Source organism: Chrysoperla carnea, chromosome 5 (assembly GCF_905475395.1).
Source record: "Chrysoperla carnea chromosome 5, inChrCarn1.1, whole genome shotgun sequence".
Classification (NCBI taxonomy): Eukaryota; Metazoa; Arthropoda; class Insecta; order Neuroptera; family Chrysopidae; genus Chrysoperla; species Chrysoperla carnea.
Genome location: NC_058341.1, coordinates 1,373,103 through 1,399,603, shown reverse-complemented (window position 1 = coordinate 1,399,603; position 26,501 = coordinate 1,373,103). Strand labels below are relative to the sequence as shown.

The following is a 26,501-nucleotide window of genomic DNA, read 5'->3' as shown; positions in this document are numbered from 1 at the left end:
AATGTATGTAGAAATAGAACATATATGTGAATTGTTTGTTTTAAGTCGAAGTAGTGTAGTTGCAGGCAACCAGACAGACAGACAATATAGGGTGAGAAAATCAGATAATATTCATTATTTGATAATACCCTTGTACGTACTATACGATATACAAGTCAATGTTCACTTATTTTTCCTGTTTATTTGACATTTTGATATGGTATAAGGAAATTATTTAGTTTATCCGTTTTGGTATCAATTATCGGATCATTTAAAAGGGATTGTTGTAAGGGGATAGAAGATATATTAGTTTGTGAGATCTCAGAGCTTTCAGAGGAAAAAATATTAATACTGTCCATTAAATTACCCTTTTTCCTCAAAGCTTTTTCTAAACTAAGCTGATTTTAAAGATCTTCGCCTATTTTTAGAATTTTCGGGTACGAAACCTAAAAGTCCCATTGGGATCAAATTACCTCTCAAACGGGACAAATAAATCAAAATCGGTTCATTCGTTTAGGCGCTACGATGAAACAGACAGACAAAGCGGTTAAACTTATAACACCACTTTTTTTTTAGTTCGGGGGTTAAAAGTACTTAATTTAATTAAAATTTATCTCAAAAATTAAATTTTTTTGTACTTAAAGTAATGACTTGATTCTTGAAATAAATATTGCGCAATTTTGATAGTTTAAAAAATTGATTAATTTGATCTATTTAATCTTGTCATTTTACAAACTTTAAACATCAAATATTCACAAGACTAAAATAAACTTTTTTTTAAATATTTAATCTGTCTTTTGAAAGAAAAAAAAAGCAATTTCTTTCATTGTAAATAGCCATTCATGATGTAGTTACATTTAAGTTCAATTGAGCTTATAAATATTGAGTTTATGCTTACATAACATATTCAACACATATTTTGTATGCAATGCAATACAGTATAATAAGTGATTCATTGCAAAAACATATCATATCAGAGCTTTAAAGCTTTATACATCAACAGCCAGCAGGACATATCAAAATTTACACGGAAATATGACAAACACAGCTTTCTTTTTTAAGAGCAAATTATGCATATTATTTAAAAGGGTGATATTTTGGTAATTTCCAAGGCTATAATTTGTTAAAAAACTTTTGAAATCAAGAAGATTTTCTTAGTAAGCTATAACTGGGAATCTTGATTACTGTTTAAAATAATAGGAGTTACGATGTCTTAAAAGCAAATTACGATATCTTATAATTGGTAAAAGGTGCCATCTGTAATTGTCTAGAAATGTATAATGGCTAATAACTCGTTTGGTAGTTAACCAATTAAAAAATAACCTATTAAAAAGTTGTAGAGTTTGATGGAGGAAATCATGTCCTGACATCAGAATAGATCTAGTTCTACAGGTTTCTTAAAACGGTAAGAGATAGAATAACAATTTATCGGTATAAAATACGATCAAAATCTTTCGATAATTGTAGGTCAAAGTCATGAACACTTTGGATAAAGCAATTTTCCGTAGTTAGTGTGTTTTCTTTTAGCTGTATAGAAAAGATCACTTATGATGTCATGCAGTCAATACGACAGTAATAATCAGAATAAAATCTTAAAAAGTCCATTAAATTATATTAGTCAATTCATTCAAACATATATTGGAACAGTATTTTTATATATTACTATGGTTTTTTAATGCCCATCTATTGTATTATGTGTTTCTCAAAGTCCTGGCTCCTGGAGTATACCATGTATCACAGCATGTGTATATAAAAACACACAAAAGTACTAAATAATTAAAAAGAATTGGTTTTGTTAAGAAAAAAATATTATTTAAAAGTGTGAAACTGTGTAAAAATTTTATTTTATGTAAAATGTCTTTGATGTTCTGTTGTATGAGTCTATGAGTCTATAAAGTATTTCTTTTTTATTATTACTCACATATATATACATCTACTATATAGCTCTCAACTCTCAACTTCCTCAAGTCTAAAGCTCTGTATGTTGGTGTGTGTGTGTGTGTGTGTCGGTGGGTGGGTGAGTAAATGTACATTTTTTTTTTCATTATATATGAGATGACGCTTGACGCTTTCATATCCTCTTTGTGTCCTTGTCTAGTCTTGTATATCGTACCTTTTTTATTAAACATACTCAGATAATTTGAATATAGCAAGAAGAGAAGAATAAAATATCTCTACATGTTTACTAGTATAAGGTGATTCGATTCAGTCGATGGTTCTCGATTCTTTATTGCCTTTCCTCTGAAATTGGGTATTGCTTCCTTATGACAAGTTCTAGCAAATAACTGACATTCTTGAGCAATTTATCAGAAAATCCATTTCTTGTACTTAAATGGTGCAACTGTTTGAGGAAGTACGGTAATTGTTCCTTTTTTACGGTAAATGATAGTTCAAAATCCCTTGATCACAATAAACAAAGTTTTGGGGCCTATTGTAGGGCAAAACTTTGAATTATTTCATTTTAAAATTGTGATTTTTAACAGAACTCAGAACGATAATATTAATTGTAGAAAAATTAATCGGTGCATGAGCTTCAAAAAAGTTTTCATCATGAAGAAAATTCATCACTGATTCTGTTAATGCAAGAAAAAAACATAACCTTACGTCGCTTTCCAAAAAGAAAACGTAAAAACCTTTGATTTTTGATGCCTTTTCGATGTTTTTAGATCATTTTTAATACATTTACGTTAAACAAATTGCCTAGTTTACGATATTTTTATAACATTTTCTTACATTTATGTCATACAAATTGCCTACCCCTTTAATATATGTTATAAATTAATGATTACACGAATAGCATTTCATATAGTTTCCTTGTCTTTAATGTTAAGTATTTAAGGAAGTGTTAAGGTATCTCTGCTGAATCATCCTGTACAGATAAGTGTGACATACAACACCTATATTGACTATATATTATATTCCCTTATAGCACCTAACAGTAAGCTTCTTTGTCTCTAGTGGTGTGAAATAAAAAAAATATCATTTGTTGTGTCATCATGTGAATAAAGATAGGATATTAACATAAAACTACTATTTGATACGACTATCTCACTCATATATTATTTATAATATTTGTATATGGCCTATATAACATACATACATTATGTACAATACAGTTCAATTAAACTTAACCAACATGAATGACATAACACGTCTTATAGTCCGTGTACATTTTTCGACAACTTTTATTAATTTGACAACACAAAGTAAGCTTGTAAATAAAAAAAAACTGAAATATATCCAATATTTGGGAGGATTTCTTTTAAGGTGTTTGTTTCCCGACAGTATTGTAAAAAAGTTTGAGTTTACTGCACGGTACATATATATAACCCAAATATATGCTTTGTAGTCAAATAATGTGTTAGTTTTAGCATTACAATATCAAGCAACTAAAAAACTGTATAATAAATTGGGTGCAAGTGTTGCTTAGAAATTTGAGAATATAGATATCTCTCTTCAATCATCAATACTCTAACTATAGTCGTCTCTGTTCATCAAATGATGGATCTTTGATGAACTCATAATTAAAATTTGTTTTAATATCATCGACAACCTTATATTTTAATGGTATTATTATAAACTACAAGATTGTCTAAATAATTAAGATAGTTTTTTTATCACACTCTCTAGATTTTTTGATATAGAAATATCCAATTGAAAAGGATAACCTATATGATTCATCATTTTTTCAGCCAACTTTGAACGATAATATCATAATAAAAAGCCCGATGGGCTAGGAATTTTTTCATAAACGTTCATATCTTGCATACTAGTAGAGATTTTTAAAAGCCAACTTTTCTATCCGTGAAATGTTCGTAAAATGAGAATTCTGCATCTCAAGTGATAAAAAATATTTTGATAGATCTCCTATTTAAGAAAGACTCTCGCTCTTTTGTTAAACTTAAAATATTGATTTTGGAAAAGAAAGAATATTGTTTTCCATATGTGACGTAATTGAGCTTTTTTTAATCGGATAGTACATGTGTGTAAGTAAAAATGGGTAAGTTTGTGCTTTATTACATGAGGATGCTGATGACTGACGGACGAACAAACAGACAAAGATTTAAAAACATTGCTGTGAGAATATTCTCTTGTAAGCACACACAGAACAGCAACATCAAACTATATAAACGCAGTATGAGTTGTTAGTATTGTATTATTATGATTATTATACATTTTTACAAGTACATGAAAGTTGTTCTTTATAGAACAAAGTAGTCATATACATACAGTACAGTACAGTACATATCACACCTTCTAACAATACCTTCTACATTTTCTATGTGACGACACATAAAACAAAAGTGTAACAATGTTTTGTTTTATGAGAATATATATAGCACATATGTGTGATTCAAACAAAACAATGTGTTAAATATTCTAGAAATGCATTTAGATGGATTCTAGCTTCTAGATTTTTCTTGTAATTTTTACCACTCCGAATTTAACAAGGATAGTAGCAAGTTCTCCCTCTGTCGAAAAATCAACAAAGGAATTAATTTATATCGACATGATAATGAACAGTGAGACAAAAACCCGACAAATTTTTGAGTTACCGAACCCTTAACTCGCCCTTGAATCATATCTAAGAACTCTCTTCATTAAATTAGTTTTTGCTTTAAAGCCTTCTCCAAACTGAGCCTATTTTGAAGATCATTGTCAATTATTTCGTTTTTTCGATTACGAAACGTTAAATTCGTATTTAAAACATAGCTAAGAACATTCTCCATTAAATTATCATGTTGCTAGGAAACTTAAAACTTTTTCAATTGAATCAGCTTGCCATGGATTTCACGGATTTTGGCAAATTATCATGCAAATAAAAAAGTAAGCGCTACAATTATAATATATGAATGTACAAACGGAACAAACTTCCTACCGGGTGTCCCAAGATACCTCTTTTTTTTCACTGTTGAAACAAATTGTGCATTTACCGTTTTCTTGGTAAATATATTACCAATATCTCTTCCACGAATTTCATAAAATATCGCACTTTTTCTTTTATAATCCTTCATTCTTTACGAAACTTCCGGTATTTATAAAATAAAAAATTTAAAAGAAAAAAAGAACCAAATTACACTTTGTAACAAAAGGATTAGCAAAATAAATAAAATAACAAAATTACAAATTTTTTTTTTTACATAATCGACAAAAATTTGTTGTTCACATGTAATAATTTATCAAAATAAAAAAAAAAACCCAATTAACAATAAAAGAACGTAAAAACCCTCTCAATATATTTATTTTATTTAAATAATAATTATTAATTGTGTATTTATTTTGAACATGAATTTGTATTGTAAGTAATTTCATTTATTTGTTAATTTCTATATCCTTAACGATATAGAAAAACAGAAAATTACATTTGTTTTATTACCCATATTGGTTTTTATAATGGTCCTTTTAATAAAAGCTGGCCATAGTTATCCCTCCACAGAAATCAGTAAAGCCCCCAGAAATAATGAAAAATTCATCGAAAAATTCACATTCGTGTTAAAAGTGTTTTGATCATTATTTTTCTAGTAAAGCTGTGGAAATTGTTGATTTTAAAATCAATTTACGACAATCTTTTTTTACTTATTTTGCCTGCCTTTAATACAAAATTAGCCTAATCATCAAAAGCTTTCACTTCGGAATGTAACAGACCAAGCTGAATAGATGTACAATCACTTATTTGGATAGAACAATGTGTGTCAGCATCCCTAAATATTCAAGGGCAAAAGTCGTCAAATTAGTTTTTTGAGAATGTCTTGTTTACTTTGCCTTCCTAGATTAAAATCCTTTTTCCTAGATTAAAAAATCCAAGAGGGTTTACTATGATTAGCTTTCTATCAACAGCCCATTCCCCTTTTAATTCTCAATTACATATAGAAAATAAAAATATATATTTACTATCTCGACTCGTGCGGAATTTCACATTTCGATACCCGGACTAAAAACAGAGATAATACCAACATTAATTTTACTTTATTTTTACTTATAGGCAATTTTCTTACAGATATGGTATACAAATTACATAACAAACCAAAAGAAATATTTTAAGGGGAATATTTTTGGATCGTTAATTTATTTTATGTCAGCACGATATACTGGAAAATGAGTGGAAAATCATGAAATTTGATGAATACGGAAGATATCGCATGGACAGAAAAAAACAGGCTAGAGAAGATATACAATTTAGAACGAAAATAATGAATAGACATATTACACACCGATACATTTGTTTCATTGATGCCTGTTTCATTGTAGAGAGCCAGTCAGCCCTTCTATAGCAGGCAATATTGTAATATAAATGATGATAAAGCATTATTATTTGGGTAGGTTTTTGGTATTGTTTGTGTAAATTTTAATGAATGAAATGAATGATAATTTTTTTTTATGTTTGTATATTTATATAAATAAATATTGATACCAAAATAATAAAATTGACAATCAATTGCTGGCTGACTGGTACTACTGCTATTTATACCTATGTTTTAAAATTTGTTGATATATGTAATATTGGATGGTCTATAGATACATACAAGTTGTAAGTCTATGATTCAAATGGTATCTTTAAAAAAATACTAAATTGTGGAATCAATCACCATTCTCTACGATATCCAGATGAAGTTCTCCACTGAGAAACTGTATACCCCGTATTTCGAACCTTCACTACAACTAGTTTTTAGCCCCCGAACTAAAAAAAAGGGGTGTCATAAGTTTGATCGCTGTGTGCATGTGTCTGTCTGTCTGTGGCATCGTAGTGCCTAAATGGATGAGCCGATTTTGATGTTTTTTGTTTCGTTTGAAAGATAATTTAATGGAGACTGTTCTTAGATATGTTTCAAGTGCGAGTTTAGGATCCCGAACCCGTAAACACAAAAAAATTGGCGATGTCCTTCAAAATCAACACAGTTTGGAAAAACTTTAAAGAAAAAGGTATAATTTTGATGTTTTTTGTTTCGTTTGAAAGGTAATTTAATGGAGAGTGTTCTTAGATATGTTTCAAGTGCGAGTTAAGGATCCCGTACCCGAAAACACAAAAAAATTGACGATGTCCTTCAAAATCAACACAGTTTGGAAAAAGCTTTAAGGAAAAAGGTATAATTTAATGGAAGAGTGTTATTAGATATGTTTCAAGAGCGAGTTTAGGGTTCTGTAGCCGAAAAAAGAATCGTATATCGATAAGAAGAAATAACTTTGCAAATTTCACTAGACTGAATGTCAAAAAACAGTTTTAACTCTATTACTTCCAAAATCAATATTGATATTTATATAAATTGGTATATATTTGTAATTTATAATCAATATTTCATTAATTACAAGCTCAGCTCAGCTCAGTACAGTATTTTATATGTAAATATTACTTTACCATATTTATAGTACATAATATTTGGTATTAATAGTCATTTTACCCTACTACATTCATTTTATTAGTCGTGTGTGTGTATATTATCAATATTTTCGAATTATTTATTTAACAAAATTTGTTTATATATACCTAATACACAATTACGTCATTTATTTATGGGGTGGGGGTGTTATTCTTAGAATATTAATTATTATAATTATTATTAATTAGTTTATTATTATATACTTGCTCGGTTTAATTTAAATGACACACAAAAAAAAAAATGGACAACCAGCCAGCGAAACTACCTTCTTACGTACATCTTTAAAATTTTTGAATTTTTAAAATCATTATATCCCAATTTCCCATAAATTATGTGATACATGAATACTCTCTTAAACATTTATCCTGTCATTATACGAAATATATTAGTATTTAATGACTTCGAAAACTTTAAGATGAAATAAAACCGAATCTAAAAGGGAATGACCTAACAATTCTTGAGAAAATTAAATCGAAAACGATGTTTTCAATATCTATAATAGTTTAAATTATTAGACAAAGTGTTTGTATCCACCCTTAAGGTGGTTTAATCGAGACAGTTGAGCTTACAAAACTTTCCGTTAGATAAAATATGATTGGATTAAAAATACAAGAAAAAAAAAGTAAAAATGATCGTATTTTCATCTTCGTGAACGGAGAGTTTAAAAGAATTGGTCTATAAAAATTGAATGAAGGTCAGTAATTCCTTCTACAAGTGAAATTTACAAAGTTTAAAAAACCCCTAGCAAAATTTTCAAATACGGAACCCTAAGCTTGCACATGAAACGTATCTAAGAACACTCTCTATCAAATTTTCTTTTTGCTTTGAGCCTTCTCCAAACTGAACCGATTTTGAGGAACATCGCCTATTTTTTACTTGTCCCGGGTACGAAATCCTAAACTCGCACTTGAAACATAGCTAAGAACACTCCCCATTAAACTACCTTTCATACGAAACGGAAAAAAACAAAATCGATTCATTCATTTAGGCGCTAAGATGTCACAGACAGACAAACAGACATGCACACACTCGTAGCGCTTAAACTGATACCCCTTTTTTTAGTTTGATGGTTAAAAAGTGAATTATCGTGTGAATTATCTTAAACGATATAATTTTGACGATAAAAACATTTTCTCTGGTTTAGATATCTAATAATAATAATCATCATCATAATATCTACATTTCGACTACACTGCTAGCTGCTAGTAATAATGTCTAAAGGTAGTTAGTAATACCTAATAAATTGATGACAATAGATTTTATCAAATAAATTCATGAAATCGTTTGAAATGTTGAAATATTCTCCAATGTTCTTCAAATAATAATGCTAAAACATCTATCTCCTACTTCTGGCATGTACATTTGTGGGTTTTACAGGCTTGAAAGCATGAAATTAAACTCGTTTTTCTTTAAAATGGCTAGGACATTTCATAATTTCTCTACGATAAACACAAAAAGAAATTTTAAAGGCAGGAATTTAACATAAACAGACTCAGAAGAGTGGACATTATTTACGTGATAAAAAAAATCAACCTTTTTGGAATTTTGGTCACAATTTCACGACAGCAAATCAACAGATAGCTGATAAAAATTTGTAACGATTTCATGAGATTTATATTAAAAACTTTTCCAAAATTTGACCCTTATTGTAATTTATTTGGTATATTAAAAATTGGACGAAAATTAAGTTTGCAAATTTTGTGAATTTGGTTGACGAAATCAAGTACATTAAATTTCCTTGTATTTACTTTAAATTATCCTTAATATCTTTAACTTCTGATAATTTATTTCCCCGTATAATTGACTGATTACTCATTTCCATATTTTTTAAATAAAAAGAAGTGAAAACAAACAATTGACTGAGTTAATTGTTGAAATACCATGCATAGTCAGTGTTGATTTCTTTATCACATTACACATACAAACATGTGACACATACATAACTGATAATCAAGTATAGTACATATTATAAAATTTCCGCCTAATTGGCGCCCTCACGGGTAAACAGTGATGTTTACGAAAAAATGTTTCAAATAAAAGTTGTTTAATTTTTGATTAGGAACATTTTTTATATTTAAACTTTTGTTCTATCTCTAACGGTTTACAAGATGGGTCCTACGGGCCCAAGACCCAATTGACCTATGATGCTCATTTACGAACTTGACCTCACTTTTTACGTCCTGAGTTCGCTGTAAAAATTCGAATCAGCTCGATATCTTTTTTCGTTTTTGAGTTATCGTGTCCACAGACGGACGGACGGACGGACAACCGGAAATGGACTAATTAGGTGATTTTATGAACACCTATACCAAAATTTTTTTCCTAGGATCATTATTTTTAAGCGTTACAAACTTGGGACTAAACTTAATATACTATGTATATTTCATATATACATGGTATAAAAACATAAAATTTTGATGAAAAAAATACAAATTGCCAAATTCTAAAAATATCTTTTTATATTCTCTGAATTGCACAAAAAAGTTTTAGTTTTCTTGGTAATCTAGGTGAAAATGGTCGTTTTTTGGTGTCGTTTTTCTTGTTGCACTTTTTTTGGTTTTACCTCCCAACCAGCAAACAAATCAGGACCGATAACGTGCGATAAGAAAAAAGTTAAGTACAGACAATAATATTATGAACGGATTTGATAATTATCCAACAAATTAAAGATCTTGTAAAATAATATAAATTAGAGGAAGATGAAAAACCCACATGAACAACTGTGTAGTAGGTATCCTGTAAACGTAGTTCTACGTTTGTACTACGTTTATTCCGTAGCGGTTTGTACATAAGTTGTAGAACAAAACTGTAATGTTTTAAAAGGAGGAAGGCAATCAATATCAAATACACAAAACTTGAATTATTACCATAACTGTGTGAAATGTAAATGACCATGGAATATAATCATATTTTATATCATTTAACCCTTTTCATGTGCGTGTGCTCCTACTGTATAGTACCTTATACCTATTTGGGTTGTGTATGTCCTTTTGTACCCTTGACTCAAACCCTCAAACACCATCATCACCAAGGATATAAATTGAATTTTCCACAAGTTTATCAAGCAATTGTAGGTACGTATCACTACATATTATAAAACAAAGTCGCTTTTTCTGTCCCTATGTCCCTTTGTATGCTTAAATCTTTGAAACTACGCAACGGATTTTGCGGATGATGCGGTTTTTTTTATTAGATAGAGTGATTCAAGAGGAAGGTTTTTATGTATAATACATCCATATTATAGTAGAGTAAGGGGTTGAAATAGGGGTTGAAAGGGATATGCTTCAAAAAATAAAAAAGTTGTGCATCGATTAAGCTCAAATATTGACACGATATACAACCAGCTTCAAAGATCTATTGTTTTTATCTACTTTTAACCTTCGGAGGGTAGAAAGGTGTAGCGAGAAAGTGGGAAGGAATTATCGAATATTTACAAATTTACCTAAGTGGGGTATCAAATAAAAGAGCATGACGTGTACATTACAAAACTGTTATCCCACGCAAGGAAATGTGGAGAGAGGGGTGCAAGTGGGGATGTTGCCCAGCAAAGCGGGTAGTTCACAGCTAGTATCTATATATAGTCAAGTCGTGTAAAGTGTTTAATATTAATTTTAACTCTCTCCCTATAAATTATTATTTATTTGCATTCCAGGCTACCTTTATAGTCCTAAACTATTTTCATAGAAAGTTATCAAATCATGTTTTTAAGGTTTTTGTTTAAAAATATTTTGTTTTTGTATAAAATTTAATTTGTCTGAAAGATTATCGAAGAGAAAATGTGGTATTGATGAATGTTCGAGACTTTCATCTTTTCTTTGAGCTTTAAGACTTTTTTGGTTCGTTTTAGAGATGGTCGGAATTTAAGATCAAGATATTTCTCAATTTTTATAGTAGTTATTCCATTATATAAACTCTTATAGACCAAATGTGGACAACAAGTTACTGCATTTTCGAAATTTATTGAAGATACGTTAAATTTGAATAAATTTTTGGAAAGTATGACCCAAAATTAATCGAATTACATACCTGATTGATCCAAATTCGATAAAATTGGCGTTTAGGAGAGCAAAATCAAATTTTTTGGATTTTATGACGTCATACAGTTCAAAAAATTATTTTGTTTTGATATTTTGTCCAAATTTTATCGTATTTGAATGACTTTTTTTTGAAACCCACTAATTTTGGGTCATATTTTTTATTTTTCATATTAGTTATTCCTTTATATTAGCCCTTGTACCAAAAGTGGAAACCACGATACTGTATTTTCGAAATTTATTCAAGATACGTTAAATTTGAGCAAATTTTTGAAAAGTATGACCCAAAATTAGTAGGATTACACACCTGGTTGATCCAAATTGGATAAAATTTGGGTGTAGTAGAGAAAAATCAAATTTTTTAGTTTTTTATGACGTCACAAAGTTCAGAAAATCATTTTTTTGATATTTTTCTCAAATTTTATCGTATTTTACGAATTTTTTTTTAAGCCCACTAATTTTGGGTCATATTTTCCATTTTTGACAGTAGTTATGCGTTTATTTTAGCCCTTATACCAAATGTGGAAACCACGATAACTGCATTTTCGAAATTTATTGAAGATACGTTATTTGAATATTTACAAAATGAAATCATCCCAACCAGACAAAGCTATCAGGTTAAGTAAGTATTAAAGTTATAAGGACAAAAAAGAGAAAGTTTTCCGTAGCTAAAAGCTCTAGTTAATTAAAAAAGCAAGGGAAAAAACATGAAAAAGTTAAACACTTGTATAAAGATAACAAACCAAAAGTGACAGAACATTGACAAATTATGTTTTATTAAACTATGAACCTTTTGTGTGGTAATTTCATTAAATTATTATTTTTTTTACATTACTTGCTTGAATCGATATTTACATACCTAGGTTTTTTTATACTACAATATATAAAATTAATTATTCATCGCTTCAAGGTCATTTGTATTATAAATATTAATTCAAAGTTTGTTAAAGGGTAAGGGTTTGACTCTGATATCAATCTTGTATGTTTTAATATTATAGGGCAATTCTTTTTATGTAAAAACTTTGATATCTGATTAAATGAAAATATATTAATTTTATATTTTTATTTTTGATGTTTATTTCAAAAATTTTTCGAAACGTGACACATTGACGTCAGCAGTCGTAAGGACTAAGAATAATTTAAATTGAAAAATATTATCTAACAAATTACATCACTCAAATCTAATGATACTATTACGAAAGCCTTAAGAAGAAAAAACTATGACACCCAAAATCTTTTTAGTGAAAAAAAAGGAAAAACACTGCAGCTTCTGCACGCAGATGATGTGTTTTTATTATAAAAAAACGTTATGGTGGAACATTTTCTTATATAAATATAATATGCTTATGAAAAAAAAAAAGAATGATGTATTATCTTTAAAAACATAATAAAATTGTATTACAACTGACGGAAATGGTCAAAATAACGGAGTAACGGAGAGTAAGTTGTCTACCAAGCAGGCTTAAACATTATATGAGCCGTTTTTTTTGGGTTGTTTGGGAGGATGATAAAAATAAATTGTTTTTTTATAATACACACACTGATATTATGTGAAAATAATACGGGTTGTATCTTTTACAAATGAACACGCACTTTAAGAAGTGTATTGAAAGCTTTCAGTTGAAAATTTGTTGCTAGGCAGGCTTTAACTTGTGATCTTGTGACAACACGGATCATGCAAATTTTTTAGAAAATCTTTTACCTGTAACCTTGCCAGCAGCTCAAATATGTCTGGCCATAAGTCGGTGAGAAGCTGTATCACCCTCTAAAATTTAAAGCCTAAGTGGCCCAAGAACAATTTGCATGAGCAGTATCGAGAAAACCTGCTCTTCAACATGAATAGAGGTGCTAGGAATAAAACTTAATATACTAAATTTCTGCCCCTGGTATCAACATCAAACTAGTATATACAGTGCACAAAAATACAACCTGTATTTAGAAAATATATTGTCGAAAAAAAAAAACCCAGTTGAAGTTCATTTTCCATATTCTACGTTTTCTCTCGGTACATAATATTCGGTGTGGTGTGTAATACAATAAAATTGTAGAACATGTTTTTCTATATTCGAATCGAGGTTTTACAGCGAAATATTTCGAAGATTTATATAAATTTTATATGACAATTTATCTGTGTAAATTTGCGATAAATGTCGAATCAGTTGATAAAAACGAATACGTTTTTCTTTTTCGATTTTTGAAAATGTTTTAACTGAAAAATAAGTTGCGTAAACACGGGAAATTACACAGATTTTGTGTTCTTTATATATTTTTTTGATCTATTAGAAAGTTATTCGAATATTTTACGGATTATTTAACATGATTTATTCTAATATTTTTTACTGTATGAACAAAAATATTTGTGGCCAAAAAATCAAACATTTGTCAATAGATAAAAAAAAGTTTCCTAATACTCTGTAGGTAATTTTGAATATCGTTTAGTAATACCGAGCCCGAAGCTTAATTAGGGTTTGGGAAAAGTTTCGAGACTGAAGTATATATATGGAGAGAAATTTGGAGATTGAGAAAATTGATTTTGTAATTAAAAAAGTAATTTATTTGATTAGAACAAATTTATCGTTATAGATTCGTAAAACAGACAAATCATTCTGAAGTTTTTATTTGTTTTCTTTGTTTTAGCATAATTTTTTATTAGAAAATTCTGGCTTTGTTCCAATTAACCCTGTCTCTGTGATTTTTCTATACTTAATATCTATAAAGTGAATATAAAAATATATATGAAATTTAAGTCATTCAAGAAAAATAACTTTCAATTGAGTAATATTTTCCAAAATGAAACGGAAATTACTTTTGAGGTTAAACTCAAGGTTTCAATTTTCAACTAAAGGGAAAATGTATAACGAATTTTCAATAACATTACACGAAATTTTATATTTTAAAACAGTAATCCGATAATCCCTTAACCGAATCGAAAATAATTATTTTTATATTTTAAAATAATGTTTATAAAAAATTTAATTTTCATATCTGTAACGTATCTGATATCACGGAAGAAAATATGAAAAAAAATCGAGTACAAACGCCACAAAACTTCCATATTTCTGTTTTAAGGAGTTTTTTGGAAAATCCTCAGGGTCTTTAATTTCCTACTTTCGATTGGCAAAACTCTCGTATATAAAAATTATTTCTCGAATGCAGAAAACTGCTGAGAAAATAATTTCCTGATTACACTCTTTCGCCACTTTCAGCCGGTAATGCATGTCGTTTCTTAATGCTAGTTATACCCTGTGTACATGAAATATATATCAAGGTACATTAAGTTTAGTCCCAAGCTTGTAACGTTTAAAACCAACTTATCCACTTTCGGTTGTCTGTCTGCCCGTGGATTCGATGGCTCAAAAACAAAAAGAGATATTTAACTGAAATTGTTTGCACATCAGAAGTGAAGGTGATTTAGGACATCAAAAGTGAAGTTGAATTCGTAAATAAGCAACATAGGTCAATAAAGTCTTAGGTCTGTTAGATCCTGTTTGTAAACCATTCAGGATAAAACCAAAATATAAAAAATGTCCCTTATATCAAAATTTACAAGTTTTGTATCAAACATTTTTTCGAAAACATCACCGTTTCCTCGTAAGGACCCAAATTAGGCCACAACTTTGTGGCCCATTTTGTCTAAAAGTTAGGGAGTCAAAAATTTGCAGGTTGCTTCAAACAGAGGTCTTGTAATAGATTTTCGAAAAACGAAAAAGGCTTTTCATTCAACCCTCGATTCATGCACAAATTATGAGAGAGAGGAAATAATGGACCAAATTTTTATCTGGCTCAAGAACTAGAACGGTTATTTCGAGAAATAATAAACGAATTTCTTTATATACTTGAAATTTTTTCCAATCAAGGCAAAATTGATATACTTTTGAACCCTCTCTCTTGGAAAATGCGTGAAAATGGAGGCTTTTTTCTAGAAAAAATCTCTAAAGCTAGAGCCAATTTTGTTCTATTTGTTCCTGGTGTGAACATAGAGGATACAAATAATAAGAAATCCATATTCCGCATAGCAAAGCAAATTAAATTTTCCAAAAAAAAAAAACACCGAAAATTCGGTAATATTATTGTATATAAAAAATATAATATGCGACAATCTAGAGAGTATCCGGTTTATGCCTTTATGGTACAACAATACACCTAAAATCTAATACCTCTCTTCATTCATACAAACATACAGAAGGTGTTTTGTATATATATCTATATGTTGCGCAGTATTCGATGCGCCTCGTTCAAAATATAGTTCGCGTGGAAATGAGGAAAATTATTCTACGCATACCATGCGATACGAATTCTTTGACTTGACAGTCGAGACTTGTTAGTTTATACTACAAATTCGACTACGAATTTATTGTTGTCCGCGGATATTTTTTCCATAGAAGAGAAAAGCGATTTTTTCGATCTTCGTGTGTACGATATTCGTGGCAGTGTTTAACTCGCGTTACGCGTCCAAAAGAAAACCGTGTGAAAATTTAAAAATTTTTGAACTTGAAAGTGTTTTTAAATCTTTTTGGGTGAGTGCTTTTAAAATAATTTTTTGTGTTTTTGTAAGAAAAAAATTTTTTCTTGTGATTAATTTTTAAGTCAGTGTTTAAGGATTTTTTTGTTAGTCCAGTGTGTTGTTTTTTCTCTGTGGTCGCTGAAATTTTGGCTGCATAATTTTGTGCTTAATCGAGGTAAGATTTAATTTTCTGTAAAACATGTGGCATTGTTTTTGTTTTCATTGACGGTGAAAATTATTTTAGGGGGGTGGGAAATTCTGTGACCTTCTAATATTATGGGAAATAAATGGTATTTTCCATTCGAAATATTAATCAAATTTGAATCATTTGGAGCATTTTTTCTCCTTTGTAATTTTTTTTATTTTTACATATTTTATAAAACATTTTGGAAACTGAACTTTCCGGCTTTTCTTCTTGGACAATCACTAAAATAAACCAATGCGTTATTTTTTCGAAAAATTTGTTGGATCAGATTTTTCAGAAAAATATTATTGTTTTTCAATTTAAATGTCCTTGAAAAGGGCTCACAAGGTTTTCGAATTAGAGTGAAAATATTTTTCCAAGAATCTTTAAAGGTTTATTTTACACTTCCTGGCAGTTTAGATAGCCACGTGGGGTTTTATAAATCTTTCATAGAACTTATTATGGATAAAAGAATTTACAAAAATTTATATTTTAGAAATTGTCTTTTTGCAAGATAGAAAATTCAGCTATTTGTGTATCATCAATATCGAAGAATTTCTTTAAATGTCCATCGAATCTATGTGGTAGATGTCGAAAGTGACCAAGATATTTTGAAGAAAGGTATTTTGTGTCGTCAAATCCAAATTTATTTCCGGGTTCTTTTCATACGGGGCTTTGATTCGGACACAAATATTATAAGTTTTCCGCGTAATTTCTATGCAAGTACTTAGCAAAAATAAAGAAAATGATCTTTTTATTTCAGTTTACTGAAGAATTTCTATTATTTATCATTAACAAAACAGCTAATACTGTTGCTATAGCAACTAACAAAATGCTTACAATTAAACTTTTAGTAAATAATAAGTAATACCTTTACTCATGGAAGTGACTAGCGTTTATTTATTTTGATTCTAATTAATATGTCTTGCAAAGTTATTTCAGCTAGCCAAGCTGTTTTGTCTTATTTTGAAGCAGCAAAAGCTTGCACTACAGAGCGATCATTTCGAATCTTTACTAGGAAATCTGGTGTATAGCCGAACACAGTTCGAATTTTGAAAAATCCAGTTAAGGGAAAATGCTTAAGAGTCGAATCTTTAAAAATATGCACACACAAAAAAAGTATCGATTTCTTCAAGACCCGAATACTTTCTTAAGTGGGGGTTAAACCCTTGATCTCTGACATTCGGATAAGTATTCAAACCGCAAGTGAGAGAATACCCCCTTTAATATTGTAAATAGTGAACCAATAGTGGGATACCCCCTTAATATTGATTGGTAAATATATAAATTAATGAATGTAATTATGTAATTAAAGTTTAAATAAAAGATTTTAATTATTATGTTTAATATTGATCATGTTACTAAAAATATTTAGTAATAGTTTTAGTAATAATATTATTGTATTTAGTAATTTAGTTTAGTTTAGTTAAACTACTAGTTTTCAGGTTTACCCGATTTGTTAGTTTTAATTATCGGAGATAAATATTTTATAATATAACAAATCAGTTTATATTATAAATTTAAATTAATCACTATTGATTTGTTTGGGGGGTGGGGGGATGGTTTGTTTTCTATATTTTATATTCGAAAATATATCTTTTTAAACTGAATTTAATTTTCTTTCTCAAGAAATTATCATTTGAAATCGATGCTTTTTTTTTTTGAATCCATTAACTAGTGTCGAAATCAAGAGTCCGTCTGTCTGTCTGTAAACACGATAACTCAAAAACAAAAAGAGATATTATGCTAAAATTTTTATGGCGTGCTGAGGACGTAAAAAGTAAAGTCGAGTTCGTAAATGAGCAACTTAGGTCAATTGGGTCTTGGATCCGTAGGACTCATCTTGCAAACTGAAAGAAATCGAATAAAAGTTTAAAGGTGACAAGTATTTCTTTAAAAAAACAGACAACTTATGTTTGAAACATTTTTTTGTGATAATCACATTTTTTCGTGTGATATGGGAATATCAGTTATGTGTGTGTGACATGTATGTATGCGTGGCTATCTTCTATTACTTACATGACGTAATGCAAGAAATGATTACGTAATCAACACTGTCTTTACATGGTATTTCAACTATTAACTCAGTCAATTGTTTGTTTTCACTTGTTTAAGAAAAAAAAGTTGATTTAGCTTTCAAAGCTATTATGAGTGTATGATTAAAAAACTTATCTTCTGGGTAAACTACCTCTTAACTTAGTATAGCAATTAAATATTTTCTTGGCCTTTTAAGCAGTCAAATTCTTATTCTCTTGAATAAAGTGCTAAGATGATTGACTCAAGACTTTGGATAATTTCAATGACTTTTTCTATTATAATTGCAATCAACGTAAAAAGATGTATAATTTTGCAGACAGATATTCGATTATAAACAGAATTTCGATAATTTCGACATTGACAATGTATATTTAATTATGATATGATTTGTTTGATGTGTCTTCAACAATAATTGGTATATGCAGAGGAGAGGAAGGAAGTAGTATTAGACCGTAAGATAATGGCACGCTTCAGTGCCTGATTTTCTCACTCTCTGAAAAAAAGTACTAATTGAAAGAAAAAAAAATATGTTCTTAGCAAAGTAGTAAGAAAATTTGTTCTTGGTTCAAGAAAATATTTACTTACTATACTTTAATTTCTAAGCAAATAAATACTAAATGTCTTGAATTAAGTATTGAGATCATTTACTCAAGAAATATTTACTAGTTATACGAACATCAAAAGTCTCGTCACAGCAAAAAACTTCAAAAATTTACTCGTAAATCGAGTCAAAGTTGATATTAAAATACCCTAGGATGGCTGAAGTGTGAAATTGAGAAACCTTGATTTGTGATTATCTTACAGTCTACTAAATACTTTATACCTGTAATATTATTAATATCGAACATTTCAAGATACACCTTTATCGATAGTCAGAGCAAGGCTGTGAAGAGAACAGTCCTATCTCTCAATAACGTAAGCTTTAGTAATAATTGTCACTTAAAGGTATGTCTAATGGAATCAATTAGTAGCAGCTTTAATACAAGCAACAACAGTTCTATAGCATCGACAGTGCGAGGTTCGTGAAAATACATTCATACCTATCTATCTAGCATTGATATATATATTGTGCTAAAGGGCATTAATTGATCATTTCAATGTTGTAATAAATACGGTATGTAGTTTTTATAACTGTATACACACTTTTATATAAAAATCTTTGAGTCTATTTTTTAATCCCCCCCCCCCCGAACTAAAATAAGGGTTATTATAAGGTCGACCGCTATGTCTGTGTGTCTGTCTGTCTGTGGCATCGTAGCGCCTAAACGGATGAACCGATTGGGATTTTTTTTTTGTATCGTTTGAAAGATGGAAAGGAATGTTTCTAGTTATGTTTCAAGATCAGGTTCCGTACCAGAAAAAAAATTGGTATTGATTATTACAATCGGCTCAGATAGAAAAAGGTAATTTAATGGAGAGCGTTCTGAGAAATGTTTCACGTGCAAGTTTATGGTTCCGTTAGTTTTAAAAATTTCGGTTCCGAAAAGATGAATAATAACGTTTTTACCTAGCTAGTAGCACCTTGCGTGGTAAGGAAGTATTGCGTAAGTTGATTCTTGGATTCTTGTTAATTTAGGCGGTACATATTCGGAAAACTATAATAGTAAATTGTAAATTATACTATAGGGAAATGAAAATCTGGACAAGTAATAATATCTATATGCAGTTTTAAGAAATACAACCTGTATGTGAATCTACCTTGTGTAAAAGGTATCCATGATATGCAAGCATTATAATCATAATATTTTGCTAAAAGCAATTCAGAAAAACGTGCCTAACTTCGATTATTGTTGAGTGAAATAAATACATAAAGCCCATTTTTAAACAGGTAAATAAATTCAATAGTTAACTACCTGCGCGTGTTTCACATAAAAATACAGGTAAAAATATAAATAATTCGGAAATAATAATGTAAAAAAAATTTAACAGGTGATTAAACTCATGAGCGAACAATAATTACACATAGAAATTTCTAAAAAGGTTCCGGGCCCAGACATATCCATAATGCTGGCTAACATTTAAAAAAATAAAGCTTTAGTTTAAAATAATGATTTTTCTTGATATCAAGATGTATTTTTTTCTATATAAAAGAAAGAATTTCGATACGAAAATCGAAGAAATTGTTCGTAAAATCCAATATATTAGATACTCAGAACACATAGAAAATAAGCTATTAATGCAATGAATGTGATCAATCAATTGATTTCGTTTTTGTTTCATTTTTAAAAATACACGTAGAATTTATTCTTTCTTGATAGAGAGGCAACGAATACAAAAAAAAAAGCATTCTCACATATAGGAGCAGTGTAAGCTGAAGGAATTCCCTCATAAGAATAATTATTAAAAACTGTCACACGTTGTGAAATTTTAAAAATTAATTAACAAAATCTTTATAAATATTTTACTAAAATCAAGAAATTTCAAAAAATTGTGCATCAATTCTTTTTCGATTTTGTGCGTGTATGAATTAATGAAAATTCCATCAGCGGTATACGACCAATAGCTCATTTTCCTTGAATGGGAAATTCTCTAAGAAATATACTATTTATTTTTGACGTTCTACGACATATTGCTTGCTACGATCTGCTACGAATCATATAACAAAATGGATAATACAAAAAAAAAAAATTGTGATTCAATGAAGTATTTTTTTTATCAAGAATTTGTATCAGAAAATTGGAAAAATTGTAATTTATTATCATGCATAAATTAACTCGCACTGCTGCTATCCATTCATTCATTTGTATTGTGAGATTTGAGAGATAGACTGACGGATAGATGTACAAAGCATAGGGTGTCCACCAAAACTCAAAAAACTTACCCAAAAAAGTCGCAGATGTGAGCAATTTGGGACAGCTTACTACTTCCTAATTAGTTAATAAAAGATGAGAAGGCTTAGCCAAATTAATAATTCTATTAAAATGAGAGGATCGTTTTTGGAAAATAAAAATTTTTTAAATTTATCTAATTTATAAAACAATATTGGTATTCGACACTGTCTATACTTGTGGTATTTCATTAATTAACTCAGTAACTTGTTAAAAAACGATTTTGACAAAAATATTTCTAATTTTGGGTCGGCTTAGAACAGATTGTCCAATACTATGGACTGGTGTTATCGGTTTTCAAAATCATAAATATAACTTTTTCTGGGTATAAAACCCTGTTCCAAGATTTATATCACCATATTGGATAAATTTATATATACATTTTTTTTTGTATGTATGGAGATGTTATTAATATCGAAAAGGGTCAAAGTTTATTATATTAGATTTAACTCTCTCATTTTCTTTCTAAGAAGCATAATCTTTAATACAATTATCTTTGACAATGAAAAGGAAAAAATAAAACTCGATCAAGTCTGCATGCATATTGTACCGTTGAGTATTTTATGTCAGATTCGGTAGTGAAAAATTAGAACGTTTTATTCACCGTTCTCGAATTCAAGAAAATATAAAGAATGCTTGTAGAAGCTTCTCCACGTGCGAGATCATTTTATGAGATTGGAAAGTGTTAATGGATATACCAGCTTTCACTAGAAATGAGGGAAAATTTCTAATTCAAACTTGCTAGTAGCAAAAAGCTTATAGAAAAGACGGTAAATTTCTACTCGAGTTTTAAAAAGTGCTTTACTCATAGAAATTATGAAAGTTGAACAGTGAAGCTATCAAAAAAGGTCCAAATGCTTAAGTAAGAAGATTAATTAAGGACTTGATAAATTGAAAATGTTGAATGAACTTTTCTTAATGACAACGGAATCCTAAATATTATTCATTTAATTTAATTGAAATAATTCGTCATCAAAGAATATAAGCTTTTAAAGGATTTTTCGAATTATTTCTCATTTTCAAGGTTAAGAGAATTACATTAGTGAAAACAAAGGTGAAAAAAATGACATCCATTAGCCCGTTAAAAACATTTTTATGTATTTTTAGAAATCCTTTTTTTTCTGATTTCTTTCAAAGTAAGAACAATAATTTATTATAAATTTTAATCACGTTTTGATTGTAAATTTTTTCCAAGATGAAAAGAAATGACCCCGTTGTTTCATTTTTTTATAAAAGAGGCATCGATGTACTTTTACTTTCGTTAAAAATTATTTTTCTAGCGTGTTCTTTCTAAGCGGTACAATTTTAGACCATGAGTATATTCTTCGTGGGTTTGAAAATAAGGGAAGAATCAGGGAACTTGATAAAGAAATAAAGAAAATAAGGGTAGGTCAGAAAATAACTTGCTGTAGTAAATAATATTTAAGATTATCGGATTTCAAGAATAATCAAATCGAGGAAAAAAATGATTTAAGTAGTAAAGTCATTTACAAACTTTCTCCATTCTCACCGATCGAGCTCGGTAGGTAATAATAATTTATCACAAGTTTATTGTTGTAGTTTTTTCCGCTGAAATCACCATCAACTCAAACACAAATCACATCAAATCAATTCTAAGTAAATTATACCAATTATCCCTTTTTTTTCTATGTTGTTCAACTCGTATGTAAGTTGTAAACACTTCACCGTAAAAACCTTTTCTACGTCTACGTCTGTTCGTTTCTCTTGTTTATGATAGGCAATATAAAACAACAGGCATATAAGTAAATCGGTGTCGATTAACTACATCAATACGTCTGTAAATAAGTTAGAAAATTCGAGTATATTATTCGAGGAAGGTAATATACTATTTGCAGCTTCGTTGATATGAATTTGATTTTATAATTGTTATAATTACCACTGCAAATGTTAACAGTTATGCATTTTTTAGGATTCCGTACATGCAATGAGAAATTTCCGTTGATTTTATTTTTTGACTTACACCTTTTCTCTCGTGATGAGAGAAATTCTCATAATTTCTGAAGGACTTGAACAATATATTTAAAAAAATTCGAGAAATAAACTTTATTAATGTTTTAAATCGAGAGTCAGTAAAATGCTCATAACGCGAGTGCTGACGGGTTAAGAACGCAATTTTTATTACAGAAAATGATGGAATTAATCCTTCAAGTGTAGTCAGTGTTGATGACCAAACCCTTTTTCATTAATCTGACCTAACTGAAGTTATCCACTCCAAAGTTGGTGTCGGACATTTTTCACACAGAAGTGAACATAAGCCTTGGGTACAATATAAGCTCAGACTATTGTTTCTTACGATTATAAGTGACAAGAACAGTAGCCCCATGTGAATATTTCTCATTCACAAGAAATAAAACTTATGCCCCTCAACACACACCAAATAAAAGTAGAAAAAAACGGGCCGTGGTGAATACAGCCATTAGAAACTAGATCATAACTTTCTGATAAATCTAATTATTTTATTCTTTTAGCAAGGATCGTTAGAATCAAATTTATACCATTCCAATCAATTCCTACAATCAACAGAATTGATTATTTCTCTCTCGAGGTGGACTAAAAGGATGCCAATGCCTTTCTTGGACCTTTCAATAATCCCGTTCATACTTCTGTTTGGTAGAAACTTTAAGAAAACGAAAAATTGAAAATATTTTTCGTTATTTTACCTACGCTTGTTTTTAAAATTCATACATTTTTCAGCAACGAAAAAATGGGGTACCTTAAATTATCTAGGTATCAAAAAAAAATGTTCGACTTTGTTTTTCGAGATGAAAACACAATAACTTTCGATTTTCGGAAAATAATAACAAATAGAATGAAAATAAAAAAGAAATAAGAGATAAGTTTACTTTCTCATTTTAATTATATATTTATAAGTAGAGAAAAGAAATATACACATTATATTGTGACGTAAAAATAGTATTATCTAACATAAAGAATAATGGTTGGTTCATACTATATGACTAGGAGTATATGTATGTGTGAGTATGCAACCAACACAACCTACGATGTAATAGAGTTCACAGTTCGTAATCGAGATAAAAATCTCTTGGGATTCAACGATATTCTCTAAAGAAATACTAGAAAGGATATTTAAGTTGGCTTTGTGTTCATATTTGTATAGGATGGATCACCATCCGTTTACTAAGTAAGTATCTTTATGCCCTTTTGGACCTGATTTATTTATTTTTAACCCCCGAACTAAAAAAAAAAATGGGTGTAATAAGCTTAACCGTTAATTTCTGTCTCTGTCTGCCTATCTGTGGCATCGTAGCGCCTAAACTTATAAACCGATTTTGATTTATTTCAAGGTAATTTAATGGAGAGTATTTTTGCTCTGACTCAAGTCCGAGTTGAGGGTTCCTTAACCGAAAAATCCAAAAATTTGCGATGATCTTCAAAATAGGCTCGGTTTGGAAAAGGCTTTAAGTATAAAAGGTAATTTAATGGAGAGTGTTCTTAGATATGTTTCAAGAACAAGTTTAGAATTCTGTATCCAAAAAATTTCTGGGGAGTTTTTCAAATAAATTTTCCAATCTTCCATATAAATTTCAATACAAGCTCATTAAAATTTAGTTGTCATTTTTTTAGTGTGTTAAAAAACAATTTCTTAGAATTTTAAGTTAATTTTTAATTCTGTAGTGTTTGAACAACCTTAAGCCCTTATTACACTTAATTTCTCATTTAATATTATACGTTTTTAAAAAGAAATCAGAAAAGTTGTTTGATATCATTTATGTGTGGGACATTCTGTATTATGTTAAGTTGGCCTGATATCTATTGTAAGATAAAAAAAGGCTGCAGCCTTATAAATACGCTCAGATGTGTGAATATATGGCACACACATGGTTAAAGTATTAGAAGAAAGAAGACATACCTGTGTACTCCATTAGTTTTGTGTTCCTGGTACCAACCAACGTACATACAAGGAGATCCCATGGGGATAACATTCTCATCTCTAATGGGACCATTTTTAACTCTTCAGACACCTTTAGATATATAGAAAGAAAATTCGTTAAAACATACAGAAAATCTGTAATTCACTATTTGCTACCATTCGTTTCTATAACTAAACTAACGCTAACATGTTTATATGCACACACATTTGTTTTTCCTCGAAAAAAGTAAAATAAACAAAACTTAATACCTTTTATCTCTCTTCCTGCCATTTTTCTTGTTCTTTTGTGTTGCACTGTTTATTTTTGGAAAATTATGATTCTGGTTTAGTTACCATCGTATATTATCAGGTCGCAAGTAAATTAATCGAATTTTAAAATGGTTCGGAGTTCATTCTGACAGTTGGAAATCAAGGGTATATTTTGGGAAAATTTCTTCTATGAAAACGTCCAATAGTTTTAGAAAATTTTTTAATTTAGAAGTTCTTGTTCGGAGTGCCAATACATTGAAAGTTTCCATTTTTTAACTGTCGAAAACGGAAACCTCGTTCTTTGGAGTGCCGAAAAAAATGACTTTTGCAGTTTTTATTTAATTATCTTTCTATATGAATATCTTCCAATGGATTATTACCAATTTCAGACTTGCCACGCAGAAACAATTTCGACTTCCCTGAAAAAGAAAAACAAAGGTTAAAATAATTTTCATGGAAGAAAAAATGTTGGACTTAAAACAGTCTTTAAAAAGCAGACAATTGATGACTAATAAAATATATACTGATTAAAATAGAACGTAGACCCGTTTTCACTAATTGCAATTTATCTTACCAGATGGCAATACTTCATTTTCATCATTTTTAGCCAATCAAAATATTCAAATTCAAATCAGATAGGTAAATAGAGAAAACTGGCGAAAATAATTTGTACTTATTAAAACAGGAAAGTTTTCCATTCCATTTTAAACTACCAGGCTATTTACCATTTATTAATTACTAGCTGTGAACTACCCGCTTTGCTGGGCAACATCCCTCCTTGCACCCCTACCTCCACATTTCCTTGCGTGGGATAACAGTTTTGTAATGTACAAGGCATGTTCTTTTATTTGATACCCTACTTAGGTATATTTGTAAATATTCGATAATTCCTTCCCACTTTCTCGCTACACCTTTCTACCCTCCGAAGGTTAAAAGTAGATAAAAACAATAGATCTTTGAAGCTGGTTGTATATCGTGTCAATATTTGAGCTAAATCGATGCACAACTTTTTTAGTTTTTGAAGCATATCCCTTTCAACCACTATTTCAACCCCTTACTCTACTATAATATGGATGTATTATACATAAAAACCTTCCTCTTGAATCACTCTATCTATTAAAAAAATCGCATCAAAATCCGTTGCGTAGTTTCAAAGATTTAAGCGTACAAAGGGACACAGAGACATAGGGACAGAAAAAGCGACTTTGTTTTATAATATGTAGTGATAGTTTCATTTGCTCAAAATTTTCTCAGATACAAATCTTACATAAATTACAATTCGACTCCGAAGGATTTTCTCATAGTTCTAACTGATTTAACGAATAAAAAACTTCTTTTGTGTGGCTGTGATTTACTTCCATCTTTGTGGTAAGCTTTACTTTAAAAAACATTAATAT

At 29.5% G+C, this 26,501-nt stretch overlaps 1 long non-coding RNA gene across 1 annotated transcript in view; it reads right to left on the bottom strand.

Moving 5' to 3' along the window:
• Positions 1 to 25,226, bottom strand: part of LOC123300717 — a 65,135-nt gene extending 39,909 nt beyond the window's left edge. The window contains exons 1-2 of the long non-coding RNA XR_006535392.1: positions 25,105 to 25,226; positions 24,835 to 24,946 (exon numbers count right to left, since the gene is read on the bottom strand). This is a non-coding gene — a long non-coding RNA (uncharacterized LOC123300717). The remainder of the gene's footprint in view (positions 1 to 24,834; positions 24,947 to 25,104) is intronic.
• Between the last annotated feature and the right edge of the window lie 1,275 nt (positions 25,227 to 26,501).